Source organism: Bombina bombina, chromosome 6, assembly GCF_027579735.1.
Source record: "Bombina bombina isolate aBomBom1 chromosome 6, aBomBom1.pri, whole genome shotgun sequence".
Classification (NCBI taxonomy): Eukaryota; Metazoa; Chordata; class Amphibia; order Anura; family Bombinatoridae; genus Bombina; species Bombina bombina.
In genome coordinates this window covers 126,858,232-126,871,186 of record NC_069504.1, presented here as the reverse complement: position 1 = coordinate 126,871,186, position 12,955 = coordinate 126,858,232, and the positions used below count along the sequence as shown (strand labels likewise).

General features: G+C 34.9%; 1 long non-coding RNA gene across 1 annotated transcript; it reads left to right on the top strand.

Moving 5' to 3' along the window:
• The first annotated feature begins 1,501 nt into the window (after positions 1–1,501).
• LOC128664980 (uncharacterized) lies at positions 1,502–11,280 on the top strand. Its single transcript, XR_008402958.1, has 2 exons — positions 1,502–1,737; positions 10,762–11,280. It is a non-coding gene; the product is annotated as an uncharacterized LOC128664980 (long non-coding RNA).
• The last annotated feature ends 1,675 nt before the right edge of the window (positions 11,281–12,955 follow it).

Here is a 12,955-nt window from a genome sequence, read left to right as displayed (position 1 = left end):
TCCAAATAACTCAAATATACATTCAAAATTTTGACAAAAGAAAAAGGTTTTTGTGTATACATCTATATCACATTTCTGGGATTTTATATTATTATAATATGCACACAAAAATCACAATATACCTTATAGGGACATTTTTATTCAGTTACTAAAGCCGCATCAAACAGTCCTAATCAATCTTCTTGAGAGACCAATTCCAGAACTGACCATTTATATCTTCAGATTTCATTATCTTAGTACCTAACTTAAACAGCTTGTATTGCCAAAAAACGATTACCAACTTTTAATGGATTTTCATTCTTATCAACATTAGATGCAGTTATTTTTACAATCGATCTTATATTTTTAATGTTGGTATTTATTCCTTCTCATTTTTGCAAGCTGTGGTAAGATGGCATACAAGATAAATTGTTTATTTTACTTTTCAGTCAGCAGTTAGTATAAAATAATATATGTATAGGATGCCACATTTTGGTGTTTTGGGAAGGTGAACTGATGCTAAAGATGGAACCATAAGGTACAAGTTTAGTGACTTCTATGCTGATGCTTTTCTATAGGAAATACTAAAATATACTAAAGTTATTTGTGGACACCTCAAAGAAACCCCCCACTGATATTGATGTTAAAGGGATAGTCTAGCCAAAAATAAACTTTCATGATTCAAATAGAGCATGCAATTTTAAGCAACTTTCTAATTTACTCCTATTATCAATTTTTCTAAATTCTCTCGGTAAACTTTATTTTTAAAAGCTGGAAAGTAAGCTTACGAGCTGGCCCATTTTTGGTTCAGCACCTGGGTAGCGCTTGCTGATTGGATGGCTACATTTGTACACCAATCAGCAAGCGCTACCCAGGCGCTGAACCAAAAATGGGCCGGCTTCTAAGCTTACATTCCAGCTTTTTAAAATAAAGATACCAAGAGAACGAAGAAAATGTTATAATAGGCGTAAGTTAGAAAGTTGCTTAAAATTGCATGCTCTATCTGAATCATGAACGTTTAAGTTTAACTATACTATCTCTTTAATACAAATGGCTAAATGGTTTTAGCACAGTGATTTGAAATGGCTCAGCAACAAAAAGTGTATTATTATGAAGATATTCCCTTCATCCCTTCTTTTAACATAAACCAGTTGTCTCAGCTCTCCTGCATGCTGTTTGTGGCAGCTGGCCTTGAACTTCAGAAAACAGTTCTTAATATGGCAACAATACAGTATATTGATTGTATCTTTAATAATACTTATGAAACTGGCAGGTCTCTTTCACTTGATATATTGTTTGCACACTATACTCAATAAGGAAAATATTATAGTTATGTTTAATCTCAAAACCCCCGGCTGCACAGGGAGCTGGTGACAGCATCGGTTGGTCCTTAACAGAACCCAACTGCTTTCTCTGTATTTGTAGTGGGAGTGTCATGTGCAGCAGGGGGCTGGCTAAATGCTTCTTCAAATTTGATGAACCAAACACAACAGCAGTTAAATCTGAGCGTTGTCTGCCTGAGAGAACATCAATAATTTTGTGGTTGGTTCTTCTGTGTGAGCTCAGCTGCTGTATAACTGACCTTGCATCTTGTGAATGGAATACTGAATCATGTTCATTTAAAGCTCTATCTGTCTGTGAAGAAAAAACCCATCAAGGCACTAAAAGATCTGTAACACTTATTACTGGAAATTAAAACATAAATCTGTTATATTCTGACAAAGTCCAGGTGATATCAACAATGAATTCTTCAAGGAGGTAAGAGGAATCAGCTGATGGGAACTTGCTAGGAAAATAGTTATCTGTAAACCTGTAACACAGTATTTTAAACTGAAAGTGTTTTGTGTTTTTATTATCTTAAAAACTGATGTGTTTCTGCCCTTAGTGAAATGTTGCAATAAATAAATCATGCTTATTGTTTAAGTTGGGATCAGTAATTATTAGAGTTATGTTATGTTTTATAAAATAAGTTCTTTAAAGGTCTCTGTTTTATGGACATGGTAATATAATACTAAAACATGTTTAATTACTTTATTGTTTTTTATTACATGAGCAGTCATTACTACTGTATGTCCTGCATTGATCAGATGTGTTATATGCACATAGCTGCCTATTATTGCTCAGGAGCATTTCTGGTGATATGATTAAATGTGTACATAACCTCTTTGTTGCTTGTAGGCATTTGTAGTAGTAAAATATGCTAACAAATCGAAGCATTTTACTATTTTACTACAGTGTCCTTTTAAACAAAAGGGTGATGCATTTGCCAGAGGAATGCCAAATTTTCTTTTGCATTTTTCCTGCCTACTAATCAGTTTAAAGGGAGACTCAAGTCAAAATTAAACTTTCATAATTCAGATAGAACATGCAATTTTTAACAACTTTCCAATTTACTTCCATTAACAAAATGTGCACAATCCTTTTATATTTACACTTTTTGAGTCACCAGCTTCTACTGAGCATGTGCAAGAATTCACAGAATATACGTATATGCATTTGTGGTTGGCCGATGGCTGTCACATGATACAGGAGGTGTGGAAATATACATAACTCTGAAATTTGTAAGAAAAAAAATCTACTTATCATTTAACGTTCAGGCTAAGTGCTATTGCATTGTCTTTTTATTTTGCATTTTGTTTATTATGTCCTTTAACCTCTGCAAATGGGTTTAACACATAGTTAAAATCTGCTAAGGAGCAGCAATGCATTTAAAATCTTGAGTTAAAGGGACTTGGTAGTGCAAAATTTAGGTAGTGCAAAATGTGCATGCGCTTAATCTTTAGAGCATGTAATTCTAACACTACTGATCCAGCATGTCTATTAACCCACCCCACCACCACAAGGGGTTAAACACATTTAAATTCCCACTTGGGAGCCACAGACAACTGCTGATCCCAAGCAGGCACTGACGATGTTTGTTGTGGTCGTGCACCTGCTACTGCTGATTGGCATTTGTGCATTCTCCACAACTGCATGCTGCATGTGTCACTCAATCACTGGCAGCACTCTGTGACTGTGTCAAATGTGCACTTCACCTACTAGCTTATGAGCTGGAAATTTTGCGCATTCTGAAACTCACCACTGAAACAGTGATAACTTTTAAAGTATCTATTTATTTTTTTAAAGTAAGTATATTGCAAAAATGCTTCTAATTAAATCTGAAATGTAATGCTGTGTGCTTAAAAGACTGTTATTAAATATAGTGATATTACTGTGTAACATTTTCTTCAGCTAAATGCTTTCTGTTTACATGCAAAATTATTTTATTGTATAATGATATTAAAATGATGGTAAACTGTTGTAATGAAGATACGTTTAACTTACTTTTTAATGTAGCAATGAAATTCAAATACATCCTGCTCCGACCACCAACTTCAAAGTGGTATCTTCATTAAAAATGATGAACTCTATCTAAAATCTTGCTAAAATTTCTGGATCTGTTAATGCAAAGGGGAAAGTTTACCATCACTTTAAAGGGACAGTAAACACCTGAATTTTTGTTGTTTAAAAAGGTAGATAATCCCTTTATTACCCATTCCCCAATTTTGCATAACCAACACAGTTATAATAATATACTTTTTACCTCTGTGATTACCTTGTATCTATGCCTCTGCAAACTGCCCCCTTATTTCAGTTCTTTTGACAGACTTGCATTTTTAGCCAATCAGACTCCTAGGAGCTTCACGTGCCTGAGCTCAATGTTATCTATATGAAACACATGAACTAACGCCCTCTAGTGGGGAAAAACTGTCAAAATGTTTTCAGATTAGAGGCAGTCTTCAAGGTCTAAGAAATTAGCATATGAACCTCCTAAATTTAGCTTACCAAGAATACCAAGAGAACAAAGCAAAATTGGTAATAAAAGTAAATTGGAAAGTTGTTTAAAATGACATGCCCTATTTAAATCATGGACATTTTTTTGGGACTTTACTGTTCCTTTAAGACATTTGCCTGATTTGAAAATTTCTTCCTGTGATTTCCCAATTCCAAGCCTCCCCAGAACCAGCCAGGAAAGTAAATCATACGGGTATATAGCTGTAGGTGTTGTGCTGCACTGTAAAGTGGCGTGTACAGTTTTAGCATTAGTGACCCGAATAAAGGTGTAGCCAATCAGGAGTGGCAGTCACTTGACTCTGCAAATCACCAGCTGTTTCCTGTTCGGGAGATGCAGTGTATGCTCCAAGAAAATTATATGCAAGCAACGGTGCAATGATAAAATATTGTAGCACTTTAGAGCATTTTCTTTTTCCACATTTATGTATTTAAAGCTGTAATGTTGTTAGCAACATTTGAATTAGTATGCAATCCAGAGACACACCACTTAAAATACATATTGAGTATGTTTGTATTATTTCCCAAGCTGATGCAAACTAATGACACATATAAATAAGATCCTTCACTGATCAAGCAAAAACTGAGTAGAATGTGACAGGGTTATTGTTCTGGATCCTTTGGGATAAATTCCACCCTGTCTGTTGGTAGTGGAATACATTTTTGACTTACATTACAGGAACAGTGGGAAAAATAAATAATGAAAGAACATTGCAGAAATGTTTCTAGGTATAGTTAAACATTTTATGGTAATTTATATTTAGCTTAATGTGTTTTTAAAGATGATGTCATTGACTTGTTAGTTTGGAAGTGCTGTTTTGTGGATACGTATAATGTTGAATTAGTGAGCACATGACTTACCGCTGATGACTAAAAGAGAAATCCGTTTCTGGACGGTTTTATTTCTGAGTGACACCACAATATGTGCTTTGGTGATATCACAGTGCTATGATTTCAACATTGGACATGCAATTTTAAACATCTTTCCAATTAAATTTTATCATCAAATTTGCTTTGATCTCTTGGTATTCTTTTTTGAAAGCTAAACTGAAACTGGGCTCAAAAGCCCAGGCTCAAACAGATTTCTAAACTGTTGAAAACTGCCTCTTATATCAGTGCATTTTGACAGTTTTTTTACAGTTAGACAGTGCTAGTTCATGTGTGTGTCATATAGATAACATTGTGCTCACTCCCGTGGAGTTATTTAGGAGTCTGGACTGATTGGCTAAAAAGCACTGAGATAAGAGGGCAGTCTGCAGAGGCTTAGACACTAGGTAATCTCAGAGGTAATAAGTGTATTAATATAACCATGTTGGTTATGCAAAACTGGGGAATGGGTAGTAAAGGGATTATCTATCTTTTTAAACAATATACATTTTCAAGTAGACTGTCCCTTTAAAGACTGTAGCTGTTATAGCCTTCATATTTCCTGTGCTATTCTATGAAATCTTACATTAAAGGGGCATACATTTTAAAATTAAACTATCATGGTTGAGATGGAGCTTGCAGTTTTAAAATACTTTTCAATTTAATTATTTTATTAAAATTACTTAATTTTCCTTGGCATCCTTTTTTGAAGAGCATACTTAGGTAGACACAGAAGCAGCAAAGCACTACTAGGATCTAGTTAGTGATTTGTGGCTGTTGTCATTGGCTCACTGTATGTGTTCCGCTAGCTCCCAATAGTGCATTGCTGCTCTGGAGCTGACTTTAAAGGGACAGTAAAGTCAAAATTTAAACTTTCATGATTCAGATAGAGCATGCAATTTAAAACAACTTTCCAGTTTACCTAGTAACATAGTAGAGGAGGTTGGAAATAGACAGAAGTCCATCGAGTTCAACCTATACAAATTTTAATATTCTTACAAATAAGGCTCCAGGTTACTCATTTAAGACAAACAATCACATCCCTGAATTATGTTTCTAGCCAGAAATGTATCTAAGCCATTTTTAAATGTATAATGTAAATGTAGTTTACTTCTGTTATCTAATTGACTTTGTTATCATTGTATCCTTTGTTGAAAACCATACCTAGGCAGGCTCAGGAGCAGCAATGAACTACTAGGAGCTAGCTGCCAATTGGTGGCTTCACATATATGCCTCTTGTCATTGGCTCACTAGATGTGTTCAGCTAGCTCCCAGTAGTGCAGTCTAGCTCCTTCAACAAAGGATATTAAGAGAATGAAGCAAGTTTGATATTAGAAGTAAATTGTAAAGTTGTTTAAACTTGTATCTTCTATCTAAATCATGAAAAAAAAACAAAAGGGTTTTATGTCCCTAAAGGGTTAAACATATAGCACCTTTTTTATATTGCACTTGTTTTGTTAACATATAACACATTAGATCATTTACTTTTTGCACTTTTATGTTCCTTTAAATAGCACAAATCCCCTTTGGAAAAGAAAATACTTTTTAACACATATATTTTTTATAACTGTCTAAAAACCCCTTTAGGAAATCAAAAGTTATACAAATACATATTTAAGGATTTAATAGTGAAAATAAAGATAACTGAAAATAAATGAGGATATATCCTAGAAAGTTTTGTTAAAAATTATACATTTATACACATAAATGGAAAAAATCCTTTATTTATATTATTTTTACTGTCTGTGCCAGTATTTTTAGAGGAAAGTCTTGGCTGAAAACAAATGGATGTTTAACAAAGCAAATGATTACTAATGTATTTTCTTTGCCAGTAAGTAAATGTATTACAAAGTGGCCAAACGGCTGGCAAATCTGACCTCCTATTATGGAGCTAAAGTTTGTCTTGGCAGGCTGATGAATTGGTCCCTCCAGAACCATTAATCATGCAGAAGAAGGATTGCCCTTATTTAAATTAGCATTTAAAGGGACAGTATACACACAACTAGGAGTCTGTAGACATCAGTATACATTTAAAACGGGGTTTGGATAGTAGTCTCAAAATCAACATAATGTTACTTAAAAATAAACAAAACTATACTTTTTTACAAACCCCCCGAAATGGGCTATATATTAAAGAGACATAAAGTTCCTGTAAAGCTTAAACTGTTGGGCATAACTACAATAGCATTGTGACTACTCCCAATGTTGTTTTTGCACTGTGTCTAAAGCTTTTTTATAGCCATCCTCATGGCTGGAGCCAGTTGGTGAAGCTTTGCATCTTTACAATGGTCAGCACCATCTTGGAACTTAAGGGACATAAAAAAAAAAAATAATTCCTTCATGATTCAAATAGAGTGAAACATTCCTAAAAACTTTCCAATTTTCTTATATTATCAAATGTACTTTGTTCTATTGGTGTCATTTGTTTAAAAGCAGTTAGTAAAGTGTAGGAATGCGCACGTGACTGGAGCAATATATAGCATCGGTTTTATAACTATGCTATACATTTGTAAGAACAGCAGGTGGCAGCAGTATTTCCTGTCCAGAAATGTTGCCACCTATCTAGCTAACTCTTCAACAAAGAATACCATGAAAATAAAGTAAATTTGATACTAGAAGTAAACTGAAAACTCTGTTTGAAACACAAAAGAAAATGTTTGTGTTTCATGTCCCTTTAAGTATTCTTGCACTTGATGATAGAAGCATTCCACAGTCACAGATCAGTGTCTTTCCTGGCCTTTTGACAACTGTAAAGCTTGGGTTATCGCGTGAGAGCTTCACATTTTTTTAAGCAGCGACATTTATGTATTTTATTTATTTGGCGCTGCAGATTCTGTTGGCGCGCTACAAATAACTGATAATAATATGGCATTTTTACTGTTGTGTAACTTTTTAACTGTGCATAAAAATTCCTTTGCAGGGATTAAACACATAGGTCTAGTTTCTAGTGAGCTGGCAACGTTTGGAAACTGCTGGTAACATAAAAATTCTCCATAGACTTTAATGGATATAAATGTTTTTACCATCTGTTTCTACAATTTACCACGTCAATGGAAACTACTAGCCCATAGTCAGCTCAAGTCATTGATAGAAAAATGACCTGCTCTGATGAATTAGAGAATGTCATTTATGCATCAGAACGTTCCTTTAAATGTTTCACCTGGTCGTCTATTTTCATTTACATTGCATTTTGCAAAAGGAGGCAATTACTTGTAATTTTGTTCTGGGGTGGAATATCTTGAAAATAAATAATTAACAATACTTGCACAAAACTTTGAATGTGGGCAGTATAGGAAACCTAACACAGCAGGATGCTGAGACACCTGTTGGAACAATCTGAAAGTCACCCGTGCGCAGCAAGAGAAACTGGTCACAGGGAAAGGTCAGGTTAGATAGATGGTCTATAAAGAAAGGGTTAATAGAGGTCATGAGAATTAGTTGCACTCTTTTGTCCCTTACAGTGTGCTTGATTGACAAGTTTTCCTTTGGAAAAAAATTAGAACATTCATATTTTTAATGTACTAGAATGGACACTGGCATGAACTTTTTTCTTGTTTCATCTAAACTGTGGCATTTCAAAATGTTTTTTTATAATTAAATTAACTGCAATAAAGCAGAGGTAGTTATCCATATTGGCTAATAAGGATGAGTAAGAAACACAAAACCAATACTGTAGTATTAGTTTCAACTGAAATTTGCACAAGGGACATTAAAGTGAAGACTATCACTCTTCGTCATATTATGCATCTACTAAAATAAATAGGACTTTAATTCATGATTTTTTTTATATCGCATCCTAATTCACAAAATCAATCTATTTACCAAATATCATTAGCCGTGATTCCTCCGCCCGCCATTTTGTCCCTCAATTCACAAGTGACTGACATTGCAGTCTTTTAATCCGCAATTGCACCCCGTGGCGTTCAGCCCCTTTACTGCAACGTCACGCGACGTAACTGCAAGAGCTATTCGGATCCAAAGCGCATCCACGACACACGCATGCGCTACACAGATAATAACTAATTTTCAAGAATAATAGCGTCTTCATTCTGTAACGCATGCGCATATCTACTAACGATGTAGACACGCATGCGCAAATTGAGTACTCCATGGGGACGCAAATAGACACGCATGCGCAAATTGAGTACTCCACGCTTTTAAGATACGTAATAGAGCGGGCGGGACCGCTCTTTATGTCAGGGACTAGAAAACAAGGAAGTAGAGGATGGGAGGAGTTGCTCGCAAAAAAGGAGCTAAGTTATAATATAAAATATTATATAAACAAAAACATTTATAAAAAATAAATATGGTGGTTTAACTAAAGAAGTGTTTGTGAATTAGTAGTGAATACCAACTATCAGAAAATGTACATTCACTTTAAGCTACTGGATACAGCTATAGTGACATTGTTACTAATCATTATGTTGTTGTTTTTCTCTCCTGTACTTCCATGCTGTTCTCTTACTTTAGCCCATCACAGAAGCCAGTTGGTAAAGTTCTGTATGTTTATACTGAGTGCCGCCATCTTGTAACGTGAATATTGTTGCATTCGGTGATAAACGCAGTATACTATTGCCAGCTTTTTGCCAGCTGTACCTTGCACGTTGGATTAGTTTGCACAATAGAAAACAGATGCTTTTCATATTTGCAGCTTTAAAAGTTACATAAAAAATATTTAAAAAATTCCTCAGGGATAATATAGAACAAGCCAGCCACTGCAAAACGTTCAGCTCCTGATCTATATTGTGCTCTCTAAACTGAAGTGGACAATAAGGCTTGTCAAGAAGACAACAATTTCACTGAACTTTGAAAGTGCACTGCTTCTGTCACAGGGTGCAAGAATACTTAAAGGGACAGTCAACACCAAAATTGTTATTGTTTAAAAAGATATATAACGCCTTTACTACCCATTCCCCAGCTTTGCATAACCATCCTTGTTATTGTAATATACTTTATAACATTTAAACCCCTAAATTTCTGTCTGTTTCTAAGCCACTGCAGACAGCCTCTTATCACATGCTTTTGTATTTGCTTTTCACAGGAGACTATTAGTTCATGTGGGCTATATAGATAACACTGTGCTCATGCCTATAAAGTTGTGCACAACACAGGACTAATTGGCTAAAATGCAAATCAATAGATAATAAATAAAAAGTCATGTGATCAGGGGGCTGTCAGAAGAGGCTTAGATAAAAAATAATCTCAAAGGTAAAAAGTGTATTAATATAACTGTGTTGGTTATGCAAAACTGGAGAATGGGTATTAAAGGGATTATCTATCTTTTAAACAATAAAAATGTTGGAGTTGACTGTCCCTTTAAGTTCCAAGATGGCGGCTTCCAGTGTAAAGATTTAGAGCTTTGCTAACCAACATTTGTAAAAAGGTTGAAATAAGAGAGAGACTTTGAAGAGAGCTATAGACACAAGAGGAAAACAACACGGTGAGCCGTAACCATGCTACTGTAGCAGTACCCAGCAGTTTAATGTCACTTTAAAGGGATATTGAACACTAAATAAATTCTAGATAGAATGATGCATTCAAAGTCAATATTAGTCTGAGAATAAGATGTAGATGTATTTTTTTAAAGTTTAATTAGCTGTTTAAATATTGACAAAATAAGTGTAATATTTTAGTGTCTATAAAACAATGTGAGCTGCTATGATGTAAGGTTACATTTTCTGCTGTGGCCAATTAGGGACAGTTATAAATAGGTCACTAGAGTGTGCAGCCAATAGCTGTGTGGAATATAACAGTGTTCTGCACTTCCACTTCTAACAGGAACTGAAAAGCTCACAATTTCCTAATTGAATTACAGGAAAAGGGGACAAAATAAACATTAAAAGTATATACAGAGTTTTTTTATATATACAATTTATCATTTTATATTACCATCTCAAAGTTTTAAATGCCCCTTTAAATTTATATTTTTGCAGCAATGCACTAGTCATATGTCCCTTTTGCTGTTTCTGGCAACTATGGGGGTTAATTCATTAGGTGATTGCTAATGACTTTTACTTTATAATTATATTGATCTCTAGCTATTTATATTCACTAAAATATGTAATTTTCCCCTTCTCTCAACAGAATACATTCTCTCCGTGCCCACAGACCGAGAGTTCCTGTTAACTATGCGGACAGCTGGCAGAATCCCTCCTGTAGCTGTGCAGAACAATGGTGTATAGACGAATTAGCCACATACCTACTAATCACTCTGATTGTTGTAATTGCACTGTGGGGAGCATGGGCAAAAAAAGACGTTTATGCATAAGACTTCACTGGATTTGGACTGTAAACTCATGATGGACATTTTGTTAAACTGCGGTACATGTTGAGCGCGTGTAAGGCATACTGTGATACTCTACTGAGCAAGCTGAATTATTTGCTTTCAGTTTGGCGTTGGTTGCTGAAGAAAACTGTATATTCTAATCTTCAAAGTTCTATTTGAAGAATCTTTATATATATATTTATTTTAAAACATTTGTCGAGATGAATCCTGCTCTGTTGTAAGGAAGTGTGATAATTGTGTGACATAAGTGATATAAGAGAGTGACATGAATGTTTACAATACTCCTTGCAGTGTGTCAATAAAATGACATCCATTTATGTGCTGTTTGAATTTGTTCTAATTGTGTTGACAGGGATGTAAAGGAAAATAATTTTAGAGGGGCAGAAATGTTCCATTTGATATGCACATTCCAGTGATCATTAAAAACATTGTTTCTTGTATCTGCAAATGCTTCTGTCAAAAATGATCACTGCTAGAGTGAAATAAGCCATAAGCTGTGTACTCACATATATGTCTCTCACACATACTGCCGATGACGTCATGTGGCACATCAAAATTGTACTGTCATCTTGTCTTAAAGGGACTTGGAAGTGAGAATCCACTTGGAAATTTATGCTTAAAGGGACATAAAACTAAAAATGTAATTCCCATTAAAAACATAATTTATGTAAGAACTTACCTGATAAATTCATTTCTTTCATATTAGCAAGAGTCCATGAGCTAGTGACGTATGGGATATACATTCCTACCAGGAGGGGCAAAGTTTCCCAAACCTTAAAATGCCTATAAATACACCCCTCACCACACCCACAATTCAGTTTAACGAATAGCCAAGAAGTGGGGTGATAAAAAAGTGCGAAAGCATATAAAATAAGGAATTGGAATAATTGTGCTTTATACAAAAATCATAACCACCACAAAAAAAGGGCGGGCCTCATGGACTCTTGCTAATATGAAAGAAATGAATTTATCAGGTAAGTTCTTACATAAATTATGTTTTCTTTCATGTAATTAGCAAGAGTCCATGAGCTAGTGACGTATGGGATAATGATTACCCACGATGTGGATCTTTCCACACAAGAGTCACTAGAGAGGGAGGGATAAAATAAAGACAGCCAATTCCTGCTGAAAATAATCCACACCCAAAATAAAGTTTAATGAAAAACATAAGCAGAAGATTCAGACTGAAACCGCTGCCTGAAGTACTTTTCTACCAAAAACTGCTTCAGAAGAAGAAAATACATCAAAATGATAGAATTTAGTAAAAGTATGCAAAGAGGACCAAGTTGCTGCTTTGCAAATCTGATCAACCGAAGCTTCATTCCTAAACGCCCAGGAAGTAGAAACTGACCTGGTAGAATGAGCTGTAATCCTCTGAGGCGGAGTTTTACCCGACTCAACATATGCAAGATGAATTAAAGATTTCAACCAAGATGCCAAAGAAATGGCAGAAGCTTTCTGGCCTTTTCTAGAACCGGAAAAGATAACAAATAGACTAGAAGTCTTTCGGAAAGACTTAGTAGCTTCAACATAATATTTCAAAGCTCTAACAACATCCAAAGAATGCAATGATTTCTCCTTAGAATTCTTAGGATTAGGACATAATGAAGGAACCACAATTTATCTACTAATGTTGTTGGAATTCACAACTTTAGGTAAAAATTCAAAAGAAGTTCGCAACACCGCCTCATCCTGATGAAAAATCAGAAAAGGAGACTCACAAGAAAGAGCAGATAAATCAGAAACTCTTCTGGCAGAAGAGATGGCCAAAAGGAACAAAACTTTTCCAAGAAAGTAATTTAATGACCAATGAATGCATAGGTTCAAAGGGAGGAGCTTGAAGAGCTCCCAGAACCAAATTCAAACTCCAAGGAGGAGAAATTGACTGAATGACAGGTTTTATACGAACCAAAGCTTGTATAAAACAATAAATATCAGGAAGAATAGCAATCTTTCTGTGAAAAAGAACAGAAAGAGCAGAGATTTGTCCTT